The sequence below is a fragment of the Haliotis rufescens genome, unplaced genomic scaffold (assembly GCF_023055435.1).
Source record: "Haliotis rufescens isolate VD_foot unplaced genomic scaffold, xgHalRufe1.0.p SCAF_13, whole genome shotgun sequence".
Classification (NCBI taxonomy): Eukaryota; Metazoa; Mollusca; class Gastropoda; order Lepetellida; family Haliotidae; genus Haliotis; species Haliotis rufescens.
This window is the reverse complement of record NW_025963813.1, coordinates 31,496,019-31,517,726: the sequence shown is the minus strand read 5'-3', so window position 1 is coordinate 31,517,726 and position 21,708 is coordinate 31,496,019. Positions and strand designations below refer to the sequence as shown.

At 40.0% G+C, this 21,708-nt stretch overlaps 1 protein-coding gene across 5 annotated transcripts in view; it reads right to left on the bottom strand.

Annotated features, from left to right (window-relative positions):
* The window catches only part of LOC124152861, a 171,568-nt gene that overhangs the window by 54,704 nt on the left and 95,156 nt on the right, over nucleotides 1–21,708 (bottom strand). The window contains exon 1 of one of the 5 annotated variants that reach the window (XM_048394399.1): nucleotides 5,526–5,626. The exons of 2 other annotated variants lie outside the window; for them this stretch is intronic. The gene's annotated coding sequence lies outside the window, so the exon portion shown is untranslated. Of the gene's footprint in view, nucleotides 1–3,322; nucleotides 3,721–5,525; nucleotides 5,627–21,708 lie in introns of those variants that run through there. 2 more of the 5 variants (XM_048394396.1, XM_048394397.1) reach the window with 2 other exon arrangements.

Below are 21,708 nucleotides of genomic sequence, written 5' to 3'. Positions count from 1 at the left end.
CACAAGAGATACTCCAGGCAACTAACACATCCATTATCGATTCACCTACGTTAAACATGTTTCAATATATGAGGGCAATACGTTTGATGAGGTAGCTCAGTAAATGCTTACCTACCTATTGCAATTCCCCTAACATGCACAGCACCTTTCTCTTCCTATGTATCTCAGCATACTCAGCATAGACGATGGTTCCACCAAACTGAGAAATGCCAATTGACAAGACGTGGGTCTTCCCCTACTTTAAGCCGAAATTGTGATATGCCTCTTGTATGAACAGTCGTGCTAAAACCCACATCACTCATTTAATTACTGTCTCTCGGAGCCTAATAAAACATTGAATGTCGTACAAGTTTCGCTGTTACCATTGAGCAGCCAGACGCTTCAAAATGGTTATTTACTTAATGGGAGTAGCTCATTCATAAACTCTTTCCACGTGTTCTCTAGGACCTTGATACATCTGCATCCACTTCCGTTCCACAGTCGTGGTTTTATGACTCCCATTAGCCAAATAGGACGACACTGACCGCCCATATTTTATACCTCACTATTTCCGTTTGGATGCGGACAATAACAATAAAAAAACTGCCATTTGTAAATGAGGTAATAAGGTATTCGCTTCAACACAATCCATTCATGTTTATTTGGGTTGTAAACAAATAACCTCAAGTATCTTATCTTAAGACCCCAAACCACTACATCCACTGTTACTTCTAGAAATATTCAGGGCGTTCTGCAGGATGGTAAAGTAAGTTCCATTGCCAATTGCAATATAAATACAGTTTCCGATAATTGCTTTACAAGAGTTTCTAAACTAAATTACTTCATAAATGTCCTCACATATATTTTACATCTTAATGCTCCTGTTTGGAACATAATGGGCCAGATGATGGAGAGTATTAATGGCGTTGAAAATGTTTTCAACCGTAACCCTAGATTACAAAACTTATGAATTTTGAACGTGCATGTGTATGTATTTATACACTCGGTCAAAGCTAAAAGGCATCTTGAGGAAAGATAAGAAAGCGCACACGATACGAAATGAAATTATGTATAGAAAACGATTTCAATATAAATCGAAAACGGCGTAAGCCTTTGAGAAGCAAACATAAATAGATTATAACGTCATGTAAACATTACTGCCCTTGTTCGTTAAACCTATCAAGGAATCTACCCGTAGTAATGGGTTGGTGATTGCTTTATATATCAAAGGACAGTGTTATAGCCCACTTAGTTTAGTGTTAGTTCATCACACTAAAGAAAGTTTGATTTCTAATAAGGATACAAGAAATAAAGCTTCAGTGATGTGAGTCCTCCGACGTGATATCTTTATACTGAAATCGACATACATATAAAACGTTCACCCTAGACTAACATTTAGTCTGTGAAATCTTATATTTGACAATATTCTTCTTGACTCTAAAAATAAATCAAATTTCCCTATGCTGATTTCATAGAAGAGAGCTAGCTAGAGCTGGCTAGACTTGCTTTTTATGCGTTTCTAGATATATTTTTTAATAAAATAAATATATTCCACAGTCATGGTGCAGGACTACGTTCACACCAGAGAAGAACATATCTTAATTATCCGTCGAAACAGCTTCAATTGGGCGTAAAAGTCACACGTACCATATTGAATGACTAAAAGAGACAAAACACTTCCCTTAATCCATAATCCTTTGCACGATACCGACTGCATAATAAGCACGTATTTATGAATTACTATACGTAGTGATGATACCAGGTGTTGCGGAAAAGAAAGCGTATACTATCGCCTCTGGCATCTTCAGTACGGAAATACAGACAAAAGACCCCACCGGTGCATATCGCATTATTCATGAAACGTGACCTAATTTGGCTAAGGACATGTAATGTATGGATATTTGACGTGTACACGGCTGATGGTCACATATGCAAAAGGTTTCCCTTCCGTTCAAGTTATTGATAATGTATCTAATCTTACAGTCTTGTTTTTTACTCCTCTTAGCCTGGTAACTCATCTAATCGATATATTGTCAATTCGTAATGTTTCATATCAATACCATGAAATACATTTTGGTACATTTTAACGACAATGTAAACATGGAAGCAACGTTAGTAATAATATAATTAATACTTTCTGTCACGAGTTCCTTTAAACGCGTATGAACTAATCATCACAATGGTATCATCTTGTTATGATAAATACATGAAGTAATATTTTATATTAACACATATGAGAAATAGTATGCAATATTGCAATATGTAATATGCAAACCAAATATTGATTCATATATTTGTGTCGTAAAAACATTCATAAACATTTGGATTGTAATCAGAATTATAAAAAGGACATTCCATTTTTTGCCCAAAATACAAATACGAATTTCAATTTCAACTGATGTTATAATGTTACGCTCTGATAAACATATGAATCTGTTTCATTACATACTATAACGTAAAGCTTCACACAATACTTTATTATCTGTCATGTGTTCCCTGAGTGTAAAAACTCTTGCATGTTTGTTTGAAAATCATATCATCTTACACGTAAAGAGTCACCATGCACGTAGAATGTAATTACATGCAGACACACATTTACAAAAAGCGCACATCGAGCTAAAGGTTAATACATTTTTATCATTATTTTTCATTAATGATAACGGGCTGCAGACACACTAATATATGTCAACGAAACTACAATAATTACGACGAAGTCAATGTAGCCAAATATCATTAACGACAGCGAATATGATGCCAGATTTGAGAAAAGCGGCACACTAATTAAATTCCATCGCTAACATGAAGTTGAGATCCTTAGAAAAGAGTGTCTCAATGTTTTTTTCAGAAGAAACGGAGGCAACTATTCTGAACCTGCTTTATCAAAATACAATGAAAGAAGACTTCAAAGAGACATTACCTTCATAGATATAGATACGACTATTTGGGAATGAAAATGATGACGTCCCATATATAATTTAGCCAAAGCTGGCACTTTTTTACGAAAATCAACATGCATATACTTGATCGCGTTCTCAGATGGAATGGTCAGTAACACCTGAAATATTGCAGAGCGCCCGTTGTAAATATACAGACATACACTGCGAAAATGACATTAAAAGGCAATTAAACCCCACACCGTTTTCGTCACACATGAACATCTAAATTGCGAAAAAGGCATTTATAGGCCGTCTAAAATCTGTATCAACGTTTACACCTTCATGCACCATATAAACATACCTACCTTGCGTAAATGACATTAAGAGGTTTAACAGACAAGTTTGCCTTTTAAACTCTAATTCAAAAGTGACACCTTTATACGAAAATCAAGGTAAATATGCTTTACCGTGTTCTAGTGATAAACCATCTCAACCGGCCTGCCAAACGATGCCGGAGATAACCCAGAGCTTCCACACTGCTAAAGTTATCTGTCCTCCAGGAACAGCCATTTCATTCTATCCACACTGATTATCAACTGCATATCCCAACTCACTGCAGCATATGGTAATTACCTATTTGCCGCCGTTGTCAGTCTAGTTAAGCCTGGTCACGGGTCAGTGTTCAATGCTTAACGATCGAAGAGACAGAATTACCGTCGAGCGCTTTCCATATAGGGGCGCCACTTTAAGAGCAACGATGTACGTGTTCTCCTCCTGACAGCTCACTAGCCTGTGTGAAACACGTCTGACTTCGGGGATGAGGAGGATGGTACTGGTGGACTCGGATCGATGTCTAGCATCAGTAGTTCGCTCAGCCACTGGTGTCGTACTGCCTCGTTCCTGGATCTTCCCTTCCTACTCACTCTGTGCTTGGTTTATACTTGAAGCTGTGGGTATTTCACCATCGAACTGTCGGGGGGGGGTATACGCGTGCAAGCTCAGGATAACACTGACTACCTTTGCAATATGCTGTTCTCACCTGATGTATACTTGAATCTGTCGGTATTTCACTATTCAATTGTCGGGGGTATACACGTGCAAGCTCAGGATAACACTGACTATCTTTGCAATATGCTGTTCCTACCTGATGTATAGTTGCATCTGTCGGTATTTCACCATCGAATTGTCCAGGGGTATACACGTGCGAGGTGAGAATAACACTGACTATCTTTGCAATATGCTGTTCCTACCTGATGTATAGTTGAATCTGTCGGTATTTCACCATCAAATTGTCCAGGGGTATACACGTGCAAGCTCAGGATAACACCGGCTATCTTTGCAATATGCTACTCGTAGATGTACCTGATACATACTTGAAGCTGTCTGTATTTAACCATCAAATTGTCGGGGGGTATACACGTGCAAGCTCAGGAAAACACCGGCTATCATTGCAATATGCTACTCGTAGATGTACTTGATACAAACTTGAAGCTGTCTGTATTTAACCATCAATTTGTCCAGGGGTATACACGTGCAAGCTCAGGATAACACCGGCTATCTTTGCAATATACTACTCGTAGATGTACCTGATACATACTTGAAGCTGTCTGTATTTAACCATCAAATTGTCGGGGGGTATACACGTGCAAGCTCAGGAAAACACCGGCTATCATTGCAATATGCTACTCGTAGATGTACTTGATACAAACTTGAAGCTGTCTGTATTTAACCATCAATTTGTCCAGGGGTATACACGTGCAAGCTCAGGATAACACCGGCTATCTTTGCAATATGCTACTCGTAGATGTACCTGATACATACTTGAAGCTGTCTGTATTTAACCATCAAATTGTCGGGGGGTATACACGTGCAAGCTCAGGAAAACACCGGCTATCATTGCAATATGCTACTCGTAGATGTACTTGATACAAACTTGAAGCTGTCTGTATTTAACCATCAATTTGTCCAGGGGTATACACGTGCAAGCTCAGGATAACACCGGCTATCATTGCAATATGCTACTCGTAGATGTACCTGATACATACTTGAAGCTGTCTGTATTTAACCATCAAATTGTCGGGGGGGATACACGTGCAAGCTCAGGATAACACCGGCTATCATTGCAATATACTGTTCACACCTGATGCATGGTTGCATCTGTCGGTATTTCACCATCAAATTGTCGGGGGGTATGCACGTGCAAGCTAATGATAACGCTTGCTATATTTGCAATATGCTGTTCCTACCTGATATATAGTTGAATCTGTCGGTATTTCACCATCGAAATGTCAAGGGGTATACACGTGCAAGCTAAGGATAACGCTTGCTATATTTGCAATATGCTGTTCCTACCTGATATATAGTTGAATCTGTCGGTATTTCACCATCGAAATGTCAAGGGGTATACACGTGCAAGCTAAGGATAACGCTTGCTATATTTGCAATAGGCTGTTCCTACCTGATATATAGTTGAATCTGTCGGTATTTCACCATCGAAATGTCAAGGGGTATACACGTGCAAGCTAAGGATAACGCTTGCTATATTTGCAATATGCTGTTCCTACCTGATATATAGTTGAATCTGTCGGTATTTCACCATCGAAATGTCAAGGGGTATACACGTGCAAGCTAAGGATAACGCTTGCTATATTTGCAATAGGCTGTTCCTACCTGATATATACTTGAGGTTGTCAGTATTTGGCCATCATAATGTCTAGACTTAATGTGGTTGGGGAACCCGGCAAACATGCAAGTCAAATTGGCTGTCCTCCACCATATGCGTCTACAAGCGAAGAGTTTCATTTAAATCTCACTGGTTATTCGTTTTATGTAAAAAAGAAACAACTGATACCACTACATCCAGTTATAAACATGTCAATACTTTTAATTAATTTCATCATGATTTATGTGATGTCGATCTCCCACTGAATTGCGTCCTTTTATGTGTTATTATGTTTACACCCATAAAAAGAATTCCAATAATGTAGCCTTGTTGGAAAATCACTTTGTATTCTGTGTACATTATGTTTTATAGAAATAGAAGCAACAAAAAACATTTCAATGATAGAAATATCTAATGAAAGTCCATTGTACGAAGCCGTATGAGCATGTGTTTACATTACTATCAAATAGTGATGATTCCAGGCGTTTGCGAAAACGTACGCGTTTTCTATCCCACCGATGGCAAGCGTCACAAATACATCAAAGGCACGCTGTTCACCTGTCAAAAACGCGGGAACATATGGTACAAGTCAAGATGGGTAATTTTTGTCACTGATGCGCGAAGTTTTGAAATGTCCTCTAAACATCTACCATTAAACGTTTTGAAAGCTTTACTAAGGCCTTGAATGTTGTTACCTTGATAGACAACCTTCGAGAAAGAGACCTACGACGCTCTTTGAAATCTTCGAAGAAAAGAATCCTGGAAGACCGTGATCCTGAAGCCATTAGACGTTGTGTTCATTTGTCTCATACATTGGTCTGCCTTTGAGTCTTTCAGATCTAAGAGGAAATGTAAATTCCCGCAAAGCATTTCTGAAGCTTCATAACATTCATAAACCAAGGCCACTCTTCGTGATTGTCTACAATTGGTCGTCTAGCGATAAGTAACCTCCAATGCTATTAATAATATATTCCTATGGACATAGTTAAGATTAACAATTGGATATAGATTACATTGCTTGATGTCCATTTGGTGATTACTGAAACTATGATACCCTGTGATCTGAGTAAGCGAAGACGGCTGAACGGCTCCTAAAGAGGAAGAGATATGACATTCGGTATTAGGAGAAAAGGTGCAGATAATCGACGTGACAATTGTATGAATATCCAGGAGATAGCAAACGTAATCCTGCTGATCATAAAATGGACTTGTCCGACATTGCCGAGGCTGGATTGTATTCAGGGAGTCGTCAATATTTAAATACGGGTAACTATTTTAAAAGCTTGTACATTTTATTAACGTTAATAAAGAGTTTACAAAATGTTGCGACTCGTGGTCATTGTTTATCGTATGAAATAACACTGCGTGGACAATAAACCTCTCGGGACTGCACCCCTCATGGATTATTCTCCCTGCAATGTTTTACTGCACGATAAACAACGGCAACTCGTTTATGTCTTAAATAAAGAGACTCCTCCTCTGTGTGCATGCTTGGTTAGAACAGGTCATCGATACAGACATCGAACTGGATCGGGTGGTCATGATCAGGTTCGGTGACTTGGTTGTTTGTTCGTCATCGTCTAAGGCGCCGCGGTTCGCTGTGCAGAGTTGCGTCCCTTGGGCACGCCAGAAACCTATAATTGTGGTTCGAATCCCGGTTAGCCCCGATCATGTTTCTAGGTTTTTCAGCACCATACCCGTGCTCGTGGGTTTCACCGAAGTGGTAAACGTCTGAGACATGCATCACTTCGGGCTTTCCTCCCACATTAAGCTGACACGCCGTGATATAACTGGAATACTGTTAAAAACGGCGTTAAACTCAACTCACTCACTCACTATCTCATCGTTCTCCGGTAACATGGAACCTTGCCCACAATATCAATCACGTGTTAGTCCGGTCCAGATCCTGTTAATAACAGACCGCCGTATTCAGTTGGGATACACTGTAACATTGCTGAGTGCGGCGCTAATCAAACAACAAACACTACTGCACACCTATGAACTCGTTAATCGGGAATTCGATACTGATGACGAGAACCGTATGGATTAGCCTACACGAAATACAGTCAAGTCTCGTTAATCTGAGAATCCGCTTTATCCGACACTGATGATGGGAACCGATTAAATCAGTGCTATTTAGACCCGTTAATCCGACAGTCTCGCACTCCGACACCGACACAGCTAATTTGCACCGAATTACCGAAATCACTCATTAATCAGTCTCGTTAATCCGACACAGTGACCAGCGAATACACATCCCGTGTTTTGACGAAGACGAATCGGCTGGTAGGTGCATATTACAACGGCTGTACATGTATTTTCGGGGGGGATCCTACTTGTCGGGCACCTTTTGTCTTAGTAGTAAAATCGCCCCGGCGTACTAATTGGTCAAACAACAGGGGGATTAGGGGGGCATCTCAAGATTTTATGCTAGGCGTGAACAAATTTCACACTGTAATGAATTCGGGGGTGAACACATTTTACGCTGTTAGTGATAAGTTGTTATTGGTAATTGATATTCATATCACTAATCAAATTATGGTATATAAAGTGATATTTTTGTGCATTTTTATCTAATAAAAGTTTAATTTGAAATATATACAATTGCAGTTTGAAAATGTGTATGTATGTGATATTCCACAATTTGTATATGGATATACTTGAATCTTTATTTTGAAAACAATATCAATGGAAATAAAATGTTGAGCAAAAACACTTTCTTCTGAGGCCGGACTACTGGGGACCATCACTTACAGACTTATATTTAAAACGACCCCTCGTCTTAAACACACATGGTGGGGATTAACTGTTTGCCGGCTGACGGACAAGTAGGACATCACCGTATTTTCTAGTGTCTATGAAGCTATATCTTCATTAACTTTTGAACTCATTGACTTTTGCGTGTAACTAATTGCAAAACCAATGGAATTAGTAAATTGAAATGAACCCAATAACACTGCGGTTTGGCACGTGCATGCACATATGACTATCAATTCAACAAGAAATAACAATGAATACTTAATGTTAAATTAGGCCTCCACTTACTCTGATCTAGTCATCATTATCATTACCATTTTAAACGGGTTCAAACAAAGACCTGAAATTATACCAAAGGTATTGTAAATTGCCTCAACATTTCAACAGCCTATTTTCAAAGCCATAATTTCTGGAAGCACTTTCTAATTAGTAACCTTCGTGACGTACGAGCAATTCGCTGGGTAATTAGGATACACGTGTTACAGACAAATTTACCTTTTTATGCTTCGAAAACATTGAGTGTAGCTTGCACGGTCGTCCCCTGGGAAATAACACAGACATTTTGGTCTACAAGAAATGTTAAGATTGTTAGGCCCTTTGCTTAGCGTTTTCCCTCGAAAGATTTCCAATAGATGCTAATCAAACAATGGTGTAACCTAGTTCACACATGACTTCTTCAATCGACATTTCTGTCCCGGTATAATCCGTATTCCAATTCCTATGCCCAAACTTCGTTTACCTGATAACCAGATGGTTTAAGCAATCGACGTGGCATTAAGGAACGCTGGGTTTGATAGCCTTTATTTCCCCATTGTCGCCATGATCAATCAGTTCGGATGACATCCCTGGCCCTTCTCACACTTCGTGTCACGTACATAAAACCCCTCTTTTGAAGACCTGGAGTTTCAGGTACATACAATAAGAATAATAAACCAGAATAATAATAATAGGTCAGACCTATACGTACTTAGGGATGTAGATAAGGGACAAACTCCAGAATGCCCATATCAAGGGAAAACTTCGGGCAGAGAACAAATGTAGAATAAATGAAAAACTGGAGTTGAGAGCTGAACGCTCGCAATAAAGTCATAGCCACAAATATTTATGCTGTATCTGTCCTTTCGTATTCTTTTGGTGTTGTTGATTGGACGAAACACGAAATTCAGGGTAGTGACACCCTCACACGAAGAATCATGGCAGACAGTAGATCCCACCACCCTCGCTCTTCCCTCGGTCGCTTATATTTACCAACTATGAATGGAGGGCGTGGTTTGATTAACGTGGAGGCTCTTCTTGATAAAATTGTATTGTGCACTTTTGCACACATTTATGTGTCTGATGATCCTCTTGTGAAGCATGTCAAGACTCATGATGAAAACAAGGCATTCCACAGTTTTCTAAAACGAGCCAAGGATGTGGGACATGATCTCAATGTCGGTGTGGATTTTGTTGATGGTTCTATACTGCTGGACGGTAGAGAATTGAGTGTCAACCAAGCGAAGTGCCATATCAAATCGGCCCAGACTCAATTTTTTCAAGGAGAGGCTATCTGAACGACCAGTGCATCGAGTTTATGTGCAGTGTGTTGAGAAGATCAGCAATCCTGCAGAGTTCTTTGCTTGGATGAAGTCGGCTGGCCTGAAAAGTGAAACAGAAGACTTTCTGTGTGCTGCTCAGGACCAGTCACTTCCTACTCGAAACCGTTATTGTGTGATGTTGCACATTGTCAGTGAATGCCCAGCTTTGGCACAAACACGAAATATGTAGAGGGCGTCATGGAAAATGATAAATACCAAATTCTTTGGAATAGGCCCGTTTACAGCCTCAGACGTATCCAGGCCAACAAGCCTGATCGTGTCCGTTTTGATAAATCCAAAGAAATCATTTATATTAATGAATTTTCTGTCCCTTTTGACACCAATGTGATTGACAAGATTTGAGAAAAACATGACAAAAATGCGGACCTCGTTTTGGAATTGTCATGCTTGCATCCAAGGATCCAAGTTGTCTGACTCCCCATTGTTCTCGGTGCCTTAGGTTTGGTACCTCCCAATGTGGGACTGAGATTGGGAGAGTTTCCGGGTTTGCTGCCAGAAACACAGCCCTTCTGACAATCCGGGTAATGCAGACAGCTGCAGTGTTTGGGAGTTTTCACATTCTCCGAAAAGTTATGTGTGGGTTCAACCAGGCAGCGCTTCCTTGGAGAAGTCCCATTCGCTGTTTGGGCTGCTTGTAAAGGGGGCAAGGGCCCTGAGCTGGTAATGAGCCTTACCTGTCTAACTGTGTAATAATCCAATTGCCGGCAGTTTTGTATTTTAATGTGTAATAATGATAATAATATTAATCCTAATAATACAAATAATCATAATTATAATTTGTATCGCGACTAATTTCCATCACACGCTGCTCAACAGCGGTGAGAAGACCTAAGAGAGAAAGCCACATGTTGTACAGAGATGTTTAAATGTTTAAAAAGCAATTTCGAATAACTGAGTCTTTGGAGGTATTTTGAAAGATGCTTCTGATGGAATTGTCCTGACTGAAACAGGGAGAGTGTTGCAGAGAGTTGGAGCAGCTGAAGCGAATGCTCTGTCTTATATTGGTTCTGATACTTAGCTGTGTCAAGCAGGATTTGTCTATAGACCGAACAGCACGATTTGGAACATATACCAGTATGTACGTAATAGCATTTATTAATAAAGTTCGACCATCCTTCTAATTCAAGCCTTAAAGCAATCAATATTTTCAAACTAATGTATCTATTATTCCATGGGCTCATTAAAATCCTTGTCTACAGCGTGTTTCCTCATTTGCTTGGGGCATTCTATGGCTACAGACGTACTCTGAAAGCAATCCCTTGTTTATATTATAATCGGGCCTGTCGTTACCTATTTGCAAGGGACCATCAACTAAAGTTTCCACAAGGATCAACATAGATCAGAAATCCCTCGAGCATTCGTATTCAGACATTGAACACAGCATTTCATATGACGATAATGAGACCAGGTGGTTCTGAAGACACCCACCGTTCTAAGTTAATTAAATTACTTATTACTGTAAATCGTGAAATTAATGCGTCTCCAAAAGAATGCGACCACTGGACCCTAGCCAAAAATGCGACTCAATATGAATGCGACACCCCCTCCTCTCAAGCATCAGTGGATTTCTATCTAAAGAAAATGTCCTCAGGCAGGTTTAGAACCCTCACCTTAATCCAATCACCTACCAAATAGCACCGCTTATAATTATTAGCGCTGAGTAACGTACTTCCGCAAAAACAATACATGCGCACTGGCTCGTGTCCGCCTTTGACGCAGTCGCAAAGAACAAAGAGTGGCGTCTGTCTGGACTTGCAGGTGTGATCAGTGATGAGTGAGTAGAACTCTTGTCTTGACCCCCTAAGTGACAATTCACAGGATGTAATTAGTGTTTGAATGACATTATTTATATACTTTATATACAAGTGCTGCTCAATAAACAGTGGTGTGGAATACATCAGCGTATGTCTAAGTTGGTATTTTTGCTATCCAAAATGTCTTATTGTTGATATAAATGCGATTTTTAAAAATGCGAGCAAAGACCACTCGCATTTTTTCGCATTTAATTCACGCTCGCGTTAATTTCAAGATTTACCGTATATACTAGTATAAATTGTGCATCTAAAGCTTCTTAGTAGTTAGTTGAAATCATTCCTGCCGCCAAACAAGATGTATTTGTGCAAACAGCGTTCACAACAGTTGTGTATGCTGGATCATATTTACACAGAAATGTCATGACACTGCACCTGCTATAACAAAGCCATCTTATAAAACAATTCTTCTTAATTATAAGACGAATCCTGACCCAGAGGTACCGCCCCCGAATACATTTTTGAAGCACTGTATTCGGTTCTTCAAGTTACTGGATTAATACAAAGTGCTCTCCGACCAGGAGCGTGGTAACGTTACGGCCAGACCTTATCAATATAAAAGCAAATCAGTAACTTAGCAAGGGACGATTCAACTTCGAAATTAGAGTTGGTTGGTTGGTTTGTTGCTTAACGCCGCACTTTTGTAGGAAAAATGGATCAGTCTCGACCAGAACCGTTCGTGATATAAGCCTTCACACGTTGACCGTGAGCGTTGTTGTTTTGTATGAACCGATAGCAACCACTTGTATAACTGTTCTGTTTGTTTGTTTGTTGTTTAACTTACACTCAGCAATATTTCAGCTATATGACGGCGGTCTGTAAATAATCGAGCCTGGACCAGACAATCCAGTGATTAATATCATGAGCATCGATCCCAGCAATTGGGATCGATGACATGCATCAACCAAGTCAGCGAGCCTGACCACCCGATCCCGTTAGTCACCTTTTACGGCAAGCATGGGTTGTTGAAGACCTGTGGAGAAATTGGTTCAGAAATGCATATCAAACATTTCTTTATGTGAAGGTGCTTTAAAAATTTGTATTTCTCATAGCGGATCAATCAATCAAACAATCAGTAAGGTGAAGGTGGATTAAACAGTTAAACCATATAAAGTGGAGTCAATAATTAAAGCATTCTCTAGGGCAAGGTGGACCCAACAATTGAAGCATTCTATAGGAAAATGTGTCCCAACATTTAAAGCATTCTCTAGGGCAAGGTGAACCCAACAATTGAAGCATTCTATAGGAAAATGTGTCCCAACATTTAAAGCATTCTATAGGGCAAGGTAGACCCAACAATTGAAGCATTCTATAAGAAAATGTGTCCCAACAATTAAAGCATTCTCTAGGGCAAGGTGGACCCAACAATTGAAGCATTCTATAGGAAAATGTGTCCCAACAATTAAATCATTCTCTAGGGCAAGGTGGACCCAACAATTGAAGCATTCTATAGGAAAATGTGTCCCAACAATTAAAGCATTCTCTAGGGCAAGGTGGACCCAACAATTGAAGGACTTTATAGGAAAATGTGTCCCAACAATTAAAGCATTCTCTCGGGCAAGGTGGACCCAACAGTTGAAGTATTCTATGGGAAAATGTGTCCCAACAATTAAAGTATTCTATGGGAAAATGTGTCCCAACAATTAAAGCATTCTCTAGGGCAAGGTGGACCCAACAATTGAAGCACTCTATAGGAAAATGTGTCCCAACAATTAAAGCATTCTTTAGGGCAAGGTGGACCCAACAATTGAAGTATTCTATGGGAAAATGTGTCCCAACAATTAAAGCATTCTCTAGGGCAAGGTGGGCCCAACAATTGAAGCACTCTATAGGAAAATGGCTCCCAACAATTAAAGCATTCTCTAGGGCAAGGTGGACCCAACAATTAAAGCATTCTCTCGGGCAAGGTGGACCCAACAATTGAAGCACTCTATAGGAAAATGTGTCCCAACAATTAAAGTATTCTATCGGGCATGGTGGACCCAACAATTAAAGCACTCTATAGGAAAATGTGTCTTAACAATTAAAGCATTCTCTCGGGCAAGGTGGACCCAACAATTGAAGCACTCTATAGGAAAATGTGTCCCAACAATTAAAGCATTCCCTAGGGCATGGTGGACCCAACAATTGAAGCACTCTATAGGAAAATGTGTCCCAACAATTAAAGCATTCTCTCGGGCAAGGTGGACCCAACAATTGAAGTATTCTATAGGAAAATGTGTCCCAACAATTAAAGCATTCTCTAAGTGAAAGTGGACCCAACAATCAAACATGTTTCTATTTAATAGAAACAATGAATCAATCAAACTATCTGTAAGGTAAACGTGATTCAAACACTTACAACATCATCGGGGTGAAGTTGGTCCCAACGTTCAAATAATGTCTAATTATTTCAATAATGCAACTATCACCTGAGACGAGGTGACTGCAAAATGTCACACCGTCATTTAAAACAGGGACAACATACATATTTCCTAAATATCAATTTTAGTCATATATTACACAATTAACCTTTCATCTACGTTTTATTTTTTTGATACCTAGTCAATCCCCATTAGTCGTGACAAACATCAACGCAAAAAGCTCAACGACCAACCACTGCACAGTAATCATACACTCCGCTATACACTGACGCGGTTGAATTGCTTTTTTTTTACATCCCAACCCAGACTGACAATATACTGAGCTTACGATCAATCCTCCCCAGGACATGGGAAGTTGTCTCGTTGCAGGCTTAGCACACGGGGTCATTTAAAAACCAAAATGGTTACATTTCCGCAGCTGTTCAAATACTTAAGTGACTTTGTCTCAAAGATATTTTTTGAAACAGAACACAAAAACGGACAAGAAGATTCGTGTCACCCTCAGCGCAACTCTCCATGCGGTGCATAGCCTTTCTATGTACGTGTCAGAACATTCAATTCAATATGTCAATCTTAGTCTAAATTTATCTCTGTAGATAGTTTGTAAGTGATGAGAATATCGACTATGACTTAACGGTCCTTCGTGTGTGGAATATGAGATTAATCTGGAAACAGACAGAATACAATGTACGCCTTTTTCTCGTCTATGAAGTCCATTCGTTTTTGAAATCCTGAACTTTTATCAGATTCAAAGACACAAATTACTAGTATACGGAATATGTTGATTTTAGAAATGCCATCAGTACTATACGAGACCACCATGTTCCATGATGTAAAGTGAGTGTCTTTGAAACTATCGTTTTGCATACGCGAGGATTCCTTAAGATACCGCACCCATATTTCTAACTATCAGCGGAATAGTTAAACGACAGCAAGGCATTGGTAATCATAACCATGGCATGCCTTTGAGATTTGATCCTAATTAAATGGTTCTATCGAACAGGAAGAAGGGTCTCTCTTCTGGGCGCCAAGGGTAGTAGTTTCAAACGCCCTTACAAACAAGTCCGCATTTAGAACCTAGAACTGATTGAATTTCATTTTTACAGACCCTGGATGACAGCTGTATCACTTGTAACATCATACACAACAGTTATTCGAACAAGGAATTCTTTTATGCATTTATACGAGCACAGAAAAGTGAAATCTTCAAATACGCCCTTGGTAGTATTAATAATGCAGCTTTTACTGTGCACCTTATTTACATAATCGTAAACGCCTTGAAGGGTTCTAAGAAAGCGAGTCTAACTAAACAATACATGTGAACCCCAGGGCGTCATTTGTAACGTTTACAGATGGAAGCTCGATCTGCCAGTTCGGACGTAGTAAGAAACACACGATATCTTTGTGTTTATGTTTTAAGAGTTCTCGAACACGTTGTCTTCAGTTGGGCGTCAATGGTTATATTTACGAAGCCCAAAACAAGCTTGGTAGACCGGGGCGAACGTTCCTGCTCAGATTCAATAACTTTAGAAGGTCAGTGGTTAGTCTTTTCAGCGTCACACCAGGAATGGAAACAGCCAGAATTCATCGGCTTGAGCCCCTTAGGTGCAATCGAAAATAGCCAATTTTCATATGGAAACAGATTGTAATTTACAACATGTCACGTTCTCCTTTCGTTCGAGTAAGCTAGCACAAAATAGATATTTTACCGGCCCTGAAATATATCCAATTATACAGTCACTTTGCCATGCAAAACGTGCCGATATCTACATGTGTATTTTAGTCGCTCTTTTAAAGGGCAGTAGATTTATCAATTATGCCAATGTTTATCTTGATGTCTTTGAATACCAATTTATAAGTATTTCAAGAGGATTTCTTTTCAGATTACCTTTGAGTAACCCAATCGACATTTATTTGAAACTACTATAGGATGATTGTTCGAAGTAATAAATTTAACAGACGCTTGGTCGATGCATGTATGTATCGCTTGCTCTCTACGCCATTCACATACAAGGTGTTCTAACGATATCCAAACGGAACGTGTAACTGTAGAGTGACTTCAAAAATTCAAAACATGTGGATTGGTTCATTCGGAAATATGAGCTACCGTGTCAATTCGTCAATGGTCTGAATCTTGTCAATAACATAAGAGTCAAAAGGGACAGAAAATTCAATAACATAAATGATTTCATAAACGGACAAGAACAGTTTGTGTTGGCCTGGATAGAGCTGATGCTGTATATGGGCCTATTCCAAAGAATTTTGAATTTATCATAGTGGTCGTTCATATAGCCTCTCCCTGAGTCTTTGACATCATGATGGCACTTCGCTTGGTTGACACTCATTTCTCTACCGTCCAGCAGTACGGAACCATCCACAAAATTAACACTGACACTAAGATTATGTCCCACATCCTTGGCTCGTTTAAGGAAACAGTGGCATGCCTTGTTTTCACCATGTGTCTTGACATGCTTCACAAGAGGATCATCAGACACATACATGTGTGCAAAAGTGCACCATACAGTTCTATCATGAAGGGCCTTTCACGTTAATCAAACCACGCCCTCCCATCATAATTGGTAAATATAAGCGATTGAGGCAAGGGTGCTGGGATCTATTGTCTGCCATGATTCTTCGTGTGAGGGTGTCAATACCCTGAATTTCGTGTTTCGTCCAATCAACAACACCAAAAGAATACGAAAGGACGGGTACAGCATAAGTATTTGTGGCTTTGACTTTATTGCGAGCGTTCAGCTCTCAACTCCAGATTTTCGTAAGTCTACATTAATTTTGTATTCTGTCAAGTTTGTCTTTGTCTTTGTCTATCAAGTTTGTCTTTGATATGGACATTCTGGAGTTTGCCTCTAACCTGCACCCCCAAGTACAGTATTCTTATTCTTATTCTTGCTGATGGCACATCACCGTGTCACAATGGCGTGTATCTTTTCTCACGTTCTTGTTTTGCCCGACCATTTGGCTGAGAGATTGCCGAAGGTGCAGTGAAAAAACAGCTAATCACAACCATTAATACAGTGTTTCCCAGCCCTCTGTTCAACAAATCAAAAACGATTTGGTTTAACACCTCGCGGACAATTACAAGTAATTAAATGCAAGTACCATGAAGCGCTCCTGAGAATGTTTATCAGCGTTGTAACTATTTATTTTTGCTCCAACAGATTGGTCGATACGTTTCTTTTGACATGACATCCTGTTTTTTTTACGGTGGTAATAATGTATCATGCTTTGATAAGAAGACAAAGGAGATTTCCTCTCAATCACCACTAAAATCAACATAAATGGTCGTTATAACGCATCAGAGCGAAAAGCTTTTACTCACATAAATGCAATAATCTCATTTATCTTCGAACACGATTCAAATAATCATCCCCACATCCATTCTCTATGACTATCAAGATGCATATCGGCGAAGCGTTTGGCCAAAACGTCAACAGGATTAATGGCCCCACCATTCGCTCACGGCAAGATAATAACCATGAAAGGTGAACGACGCTTGTCATGACACCGATTCATTAATGCATAAACCCCTGTGTACCGTCCATTTCCAATTTTTTAGCATAAGAATAATACACTCTCATGTTTGATACATACATGTATATAATATTACCGTGATAAGGTTATGTGGTGATTGTTTCTCTTAATTCTTCACCAGGTGGATTTGTGGTTTCGTGTCAGTCCTTAATTTATGGCTTATTGAAGTCATCAGAGATCCATATTTTCAATAACTATGGTAATCTTGGTCTTCGTAATTGGGGAATTGAAATGGGTTATTGTAATTCATTAAGATCTTCGTATGAATCCTAATGACAGTAATGGAATATTTCCATATCAAGGTTTGATGGCATCTTCATAACGTTGCAGGTAAATAGTAAGTGAATTGGGTTTGAACGGTGCGTCAGGAACGGTGGGGAGGAAATCCAGAAGTGATCCATGTCGCGAACGTTTACCACCAGCTACAGGTCTAGAAACATAATATGGACGAACATGGATTCAAAAGCACGATCATAGGCTTCTGGCGTGTTCAAGGATGCAACTCTGCACAGCGAATTGTGTAGCCTCATGCGATTGGCCCATCCGTGTTCCCTGTACGTAGAGCAGCCATTCCAGACTGAACGTATTCAATTTGTAATATCCATAAAACCATAAGAATTAGAACTGACATTTCCGCTATAATTTGGCTTATTGTTTACTTCATCTCACACAAAAGATATTTCGAAAAAAAGCCTGATCTAGCGGGAAAGTCATGATTTAGGAAACTTGGCAACCCTTTTGAAAACCTGGAGGGACAACATACGGTCATAACAATGTCTATCCGAGAAGGAACGAACATCGTATGCTGTTGCTGTCTGATCGCAGATCGATAGATCGATATGAGGGCGTTGGATGTGGGATAGCAACCGCGACATTTAATACAGGATATGTTGTCACTTTCCTGGGCTTGCTAATTTCTTCAGATTATTGCAAGGGCTGAAGTCGTGACAGACGGGGTCCTTTGGTCAAGAAGGGACAAACAGATACAGACTGACGCAAAAATAAGTGATACCTTAGTTGCTGCTCGAAATTTGAGTTAAACTCAAACATTTCCAATTTAAATATCTGCGTGTCAGATACTAAAAACATAAATCGCCGAAGGATGTTGATGTAAGATGTCCGTTGCCGATCATATTCGGGCGCAAAATATCAGAATTCTGAAAAGCAAACGTTCAGATTATTTCTTTTCAGAGAAAACTGCCCTAGGACGATAGTCGGTCGTCAGTCGAATACAAAACCAAGAAACGTGTAACATGCTGTCAGAAATTGAGATTCAATGAACCAATGAGGAAAACATACATTTGAAAACATTCGCCTCCCTCTGATCAACATTTGGAAACATTTTGAATGAAGTCCTATTCATCCTCCGGCCCATTAGGATGGACATAGTCACTCTATACAATAGACATCAACCCCAAACTATGCGCAGCCTCGATATCACCTCTCACCTCAAACTCTTTCTATATTCAAAAGAAATCTCTGCCAAAAGCAGAATCGAATTTACGATTCCGACTATATCAGGAGTATGTGTTTATGAATCACTATCAAATAGTGATACCGGGTATTCGCGAAAAGGTGAGCCTACCCTGCCCCACCGGTGGCACTCGTCACAATTACATGCAAAGGCAAGTCATTTGTTTACCTTCAGCAACCAATGTTTGCCATAAAAGACGACTATACTTGTCGTAAGAGGCGACTAACAGGATCGGGTGGTCAGGCTCGCTGACTTGGTTGATGCATGTCATCGATCCCAATTGCATGGATCGATGCTCATGATGTCAGTCACAGGATTGTCTGGTCCAGACTCGGTTTTTCACAGTCTGCCGTCATATAGCTGGGATATTGCTCCGTTTGGCGTTAAACAGCAATCAAACAAACACACATTTGTTCACCCGGACACATGTGGTACAAGTCAAAATAGGGAGTTGCATCGGACATAATTTTGTCAGCTTGACGCGGGAGGATAGGCCAAAAAGAAGCAGATTTTAGACGGGTATGTTGCTGAAAAAGCAAAACTCATTACGGGCGCATGCTGGGAATCGAGCCCATTCTACAGCTAATCGATGATTACAGTAAACTACGGTTATAACGAACACGCTTATAACGAACTGACCGTTATAACGAACATATTGTTTAGTCACGGCCATTTGTTGTATGTGTGCTGCATATATGCTTACAACGAACTACGGTTATAACGCACTAAAATTAGTGGTCCCTTTGAGTTCGTTATAGCCGTAGTTTACTGTACAATCCAACAATATAAGAATGAAGACATGCTAACAATGGAAGGATATGCTGCCATCCTTCCTGGCTTCATAGTAGTGATACTTATTTTACTCTGATACAAACTTATATGTCATAGATTTGCGAATGCCAATGCGTATTTATACGTGCCAAATCCCGTAGTTAGAAACGGGTTTAACGTCGCGTCCAAGATAATTACACTCATTATGTACTTGTGTGTGTTTGTGTGACTGCTTGTACTAGTCCGGACTGATGCCGATTTATAGTGCTAGCTCACTGAGATACCATGCCGCAGTTTAACATGAATACCCAACTCAGACACAGTATGCTGACTCCGAGCCGACCAGTCCTTGTTTTAGCCCCTTAATGCCGAGCGCCAGACAGGTAAACAACAAGTACCATCTTTTAACGTCTTTTGGTATGACGCGGCCGGGGATCGAACCCCGGACCTTCCGCTCTCCGGGCGGACGCTCTACCACCAGATCACGGAGGCGGTCGGTTAGAAACGAAATACCCAGCACAGTTATAACGTTCAGCCCCTGATGGTAGGCAGGAAGGCACCAGCTGTTTATTTTGTAAGGCTTGTTGTTCTGAGAAAGAAGTTGAATTCAATAAACATATTGTGTTTTGCACAAAGAGCTATTAGAATCCACATATTTTTTTGCGTTATTTTTCATCAACAAAATCGACGCGACAGCAGGTGAGGTGATGAGATTGCACTCGTCGCACTCAAGGTTATGCAAGGTGTGTCTGTGTGTATGTGTGTGGTGTGTGTGTGTGTGTGTGTGTGTCCGCATGTACTACCTTTTATAGGGCTAGCACTCGTCGCACTCAAGGTTATGCAAGGTGTGTGTGTGTGTGTGTGTGTGTGTTGTGTGCTACCTTTTATAGGGCTAGCCCGCTGAGAAACTACGCTGCAGGTAAACGCGTAAACCCAACTCATACACAGAATACTGACTCCTCCTTAGCGTCGCTATAGTACGCCACGCCAGGGTAACAACAAGTACCATCATTGAACGTCTTCTGGTATGAGATCAAACCATCGACCTTCCGCTCTACAGGCACGCGCATCCCACCCACCCACCCACACTCGTTCACCCACACTCACTCACTTACTCACCTTCCAAACAATTATATACACACCCTTGTTTAAAAAAAACACCATTTATAGCGTCACAAGGTTTCAAAGTATATGTTCCCAAATTACAAAAGCCAAGGTCTTACAGGCATGGCAAACCAGGAACACATACACTGCATTATAGACTTGGTCAAGGGGAATTTGCAAAATTATTACTTTTCCAATGCCAATTACCCAGCTGAATACGTATTGCAAAGAAACTAATAGAGGATGAAATAGACACTGATTAACGCTGGAACTTAAAACCGAATTGTACGGCTTTTACTAGACGTTACTTCCAGGTGATTGAAATGTACAATGCTGTAAACAATGTGGACGGTCATCCGGGAGTAATCGAGAATCCAGGAGATTACCGAGTGAAGCATATAAAAAACAGCACAAAGTAAAGGCAGTGGAATTTCCGTAACAAAGTGGTATTTGCATGAAACTTTACATGAGATAAAAGAATATCAAACTGCATTAGGCATTGAAATGAAAATTCGGCTTTAAATCTAAATGTCAATCCTTCACCAGCCCTTAGGGTATATTTTGACGTCGGTGCATAATATCGTCAAATATACTACACAAAAGAAGTTAAAGAACACCCGATTTTTTCAAATGACAATAGTTAATCTGTCATAGCCATATCCTTCAAATTAGTTTGGGAAGGATATATTGTTTATTTTAGATGCCTTAAGAAACACCTTTGACGAACATACAACAACCTAGAGGAGCTAAGAAGTCCCATGGCG